Here is a 4638-nt window from a genome sequence, read left to right as displayed (position 1 = left end):
TCAATATCAAGCTTGTTGTTCTCTGTCTCAAATATTGGGTGATGCTTTGCTAAAAGAAGGTAGCACAAGTAACTTGTGAACCTAAATGTCTTCATCTTGCCTATAACTGTACTTTTTTTATCATTAGTAATTATTGTTGCATAGATTCTACAATGTATCGAACAAAATCATATCTTACTGCTACATTGTCAACTGACTGACCTTGACAATGGATATTATAAATCATTTCAAGAATATTGGCCCCCACTTCCTTGTTACTATCCAATCCTAGGCAAAATGATAACAAAAAAATAGTATTCTGAACCCATGGCACAAAAATATCATACTAATAAGGAGGCTTATGGTCTTTTTCCAGTGTAATAGTAACACTACTAGTGGATGCTGAGGGTATTAAACCCTTAATATATGAATCCTGAAAACTTCTTTCCAGCTTGTCATAAGCCTAAGCTAGCTTATCCAATTCAATGCGCTCATTAGAGCTTTCTATTCTAAACCCTAACCCTAGGTCTAATAGAGTGAAAAATTCAGTCTCAGTTATTGATAAAATTTCCTCCGGAGAGTTTTGGTTTACAATTGCCTTTCTATTTTCATCATAATTTTGAGCGCATAGCATTACAATTTCAGGGCAGGGGAATACTTCGGGTGCAGCGAGGTTTGCTAATCCAGTAACCAAAGCAGCTAGTTTATTTGTATATGCACCAATACTGTTGTTATATTTGTAATAAATTCTCCCCTTCTGGGGATCTTTCCACTTACTAAACAATGAATGTCTAATTGCCATGATTGCAAAATCTCCATGGATAATAGGATCAAAAATATCATGACATTCATTGGTGAAACCTGGGGTTTGTAGCACTTGTCTGAGTTGTATAATGGTGTTCTTTTCCTTTATGGGTGCACTCGTTTGGGAGGTTTTTGACTTTGTTTTGCCCATGCCTGGCTACTACTGGTTATTAGACTTTAGACCCTATTCAAAATAATTGTAAAGTGTAAACCTAAGACAATTAAAATCATTTTTCTATTGTTGCAAATCGCAATGGAATTTTTTTGAAAAAAATAAAATGCAATTGAGATTGGGTAATTGGTGTTGTCGTCTGATACCCAAGTTTCACACTTTCAGTCTTCAGAAACTAGAACATAACTGCCAGTCTTTGAAAATTTAATATTTGAAAACCCTATGACTATTCTATCGGACTCTCGTCTAAGTCGTCTTACATTCCAGAACTCTCAATTTCATACTCTAAAAAGGTAATACTTGAAGTTTAATAGTTAAAATGAAAGTAATAAGAAATTAATGGTTTTAACTTTTATGTACAATGTACATCTAACCGTGGTCTGTAATAAATTGTCAAGACTCAAAATCAATATTAAATAATGTAGTGATGTACATAAGTTACACGTGTCACGATTCTGGGTGCATCTTGGCAGATGGGACAACATTCTCCAAATCGGCCCGAAATTCATCTCGGGCCATCGATCTATAGACTATAAAATGGTTATTAAATGTATTATTGTTACTATATTAATATATAATATTATATTAAATAATATAAAATAATGATAATAATAATGACCATCTCAATCTGATTGATCGAGATTCATCCCGGGTCGTCGATGACTCCATTATTATTATTATTATTATTATATTATACCATATAATATTTATATAATATTATATTATATTATATTATAATATTATTATAATATTATAATAATATTATATTATATTATAATATTATTATTATTATTATATTATACCATATAATATTTATATAATATAATATAATAATAATAATGACTTGAGTCATCGACGAAATTATTATTATTATTATTATTATTTATATAATAATAAATAATAATTATTAATATTTATATAATAATATAATATTTATATTATATAAATAATAATAACAATAATAATAATAATATTTATATTAGATAAATATTAATAATCACATAATATTATATAAATATTAATAAAATAATAATAATAATAATAATTCCATCAATGACTTGAGTCATTATTATTATTATTATTATTATTACATTATATAAATATTATATGGTATAATAATAATAATAATAATAATATTATTATTATTATTATTATTATAAATATTATTATTATGAAGAATAGTTTATAAACAATTATCTGAATTTTCAGTATATGTTAAATTTTAATAATTTATAGAATTGTAACTATAAGATCTAAATAATAAATATGAATAAAAATAGAGCATTTGCAATTATATTTTTAAATTGTAATTATAACCATATCATATACATATAATATAATTAATTATACTATACTGTAATATAATATAATATAATTATAATTTATAACCATATAATATTTATATAATATAATAATAATAACAATGAGTATGTGATGCAAGAGCATCCAGAGGTATAAGGGCAATCTTGTGTCGCCCAAAAAAATGTACTTAGACTTAGTTTCTATTTGATGTGTTTTCATTTTTGGATACCCATTTGGGTCAAATAAAGATTCCAACTCTCACAGTTCAACTATCAGTGTGCTAGAAAATCTCAAAAAAATAGGAGCATGCAATTTGGCAATCATTTTGGTGACCTAGAAGGTGTGAATTGGCTAGATGAATGTAATTGTGATTTAGAGCATTCCAGAAAAAGAATCAGGTCAAAAGGCCCCACGGTTTGAAAGTTATTGCAGTTTTTCGAGTTTTGGAGACCTCCTAAGAATGCTTCAAAGTCAGGTTAGGGGCATTAAATGACCTCAAAAAGGGCCAAAATATGGGGGACGAGAAAAGATGGTCCATAGGACTATAGAGCACTTTGAGAGCTTTTTGAAAATGTAAACGGTTCGTCAATCGGAGCTATGGTTCAAAAGTCATGCCTTCCAGAAGTTTGATTACCGTTTTTGGATTCTTCTAGATTTGCACCGACTTCTACCACAGCTTCTAGAACCTTCTATTTGGTCGGTGGGTGCCTACTAGCACTTTCTAGAATGTACTCCTAGTCCTTAACCCTCCGGGGTCTATTTAAGGAGATTTCTGGCATTGTAAAAGGCAGTTCGGAGTGGAGTTTGAGAGGAGGTACTGAAAGGAGAAATTATCTCCAGATTTATGCTATTGTAAGCCCTTAGGGCATGTTTTGAAGTTTATTTTCTCTGTACTGTTGTATTAGCTTATTTTCTCAGTTAATATATTTCCCCCTTTTCTGTTATGTCCATTCTTTTCTTGGGTTGTGTCCCCATTAGTATGACCATTTCAGATAATCATGGATTTCGTGACACGTGTCACGATTCTGGATGAATCTGAGCAGATGGGAAAAGATTCTCCAAATCAGCCCAAAATTCCTCTCGGGCTGTCGATGACTCGAGTCATTATTATTATTATATTGTATATATATTATATGTTATAGTTATTTATTATATAATAGAACATATACTATAATATAATATAATATAATATAATTATAGTCATATGATATAATCTTAACCATATAATAAAATATAAATATAACTATGTAATATAATATAATAATATAATATAATATAATAATAATAATAAATTTAATAAAATATATAATGACCATCTCAGACAGTAGACTCAATCTGATAGATCGACGGCCCAGGATGAATTTCGGGCCGATTTGAGAAATCTTTTCCCATCTGCCCAGATTCATCCGAAATTGTGACACATGTCACGGAATCCACAATTATCTGAGATGGTCATACTAATTGTTATTATTATATTATATAAATATTATATGGTTATAAATTATAATTATATTATATTATATTACAGTATAATATAATTAATTATATTATATGTATATGATATTGTTATAATTATAATTTAAAAATATAATTGCAAATGCTCTATTTTTATTCATATTTATTATTTAGATCTTATAGTTATAATATCTATAAATTATTAAAATTTAACATATATTGAAAATTCAGATAATTGTTTATAAACTATTCTTCATCATTTAAAAGATTTCATAATGAAAAAAAAGTTAGGAATAGGTGACAAGATAGGTATGAAATAAAAATTTGACACATAAATTTGAAACAAACTTACAAAGTCGTAGACTAAGAAGAACAACGATTTGAGATTCGAGAAGCCAAAAACTATTGTTTTCATTGATAATATTTTAGACTGTACAATGTACATAATACTAATTGATAGCTCACATATTCAAAATCGCTGATTAAATCACTAATCAGCCTGGTTTTACTATTTCGTAATTTACAAAAAAGGGCAGGGCCCAATCCAAAGAAAAATACAAAAATCTTGAAAACATTTTTTTGCCCCAAAGGGCCAAGGGAACAGGGAACACCGAATGGGGAACCAGGGAACCAAGGAGGCTGGAAGCATGAGCGGGCTGAGGGGCCGAGGGATTGAAGCTTTTAATCAGAAAGGTCTTTAGTTCCATCCGTGAGGAATCTATTCGAGAAAATGATGTCACTGAACTTGTCCAGCCATGTGAAGTTTGTCTCGCTGATGTCATCATCCAACAACAACCATTTTCATAGAAAGTCCCTTCCAATCCGCGCCCACTTCCGATGGCGAGTCAGTTACCATTTGTTCATGCCGAGCAAGAAAGGATGCTTATGTATAATGCACCCTATGCCTTCCTCCCAGCACTTGTCTG

This window comes from Cupressus sempervirens, chromosome 4 (assembly GCF_028749045.1).
Source record: "Cupressus sempervirens isolate cs-2001-9-10 chromosome 4, ASM2874904v1, whole genome shotgun sequence".
In the NCBI taxonomy this organism is placed as follows: Eukaryota; Viridiplantae; Streptophyta; class Pinopsida; order Cupressales; family Cupressaceae; genus Cupressus; species Cupressus sempervirens.
The sequence above is the reverse complement of the archived record's forward strand: the minus strand, read 5'-3'. Positions refer to the sequence as shown.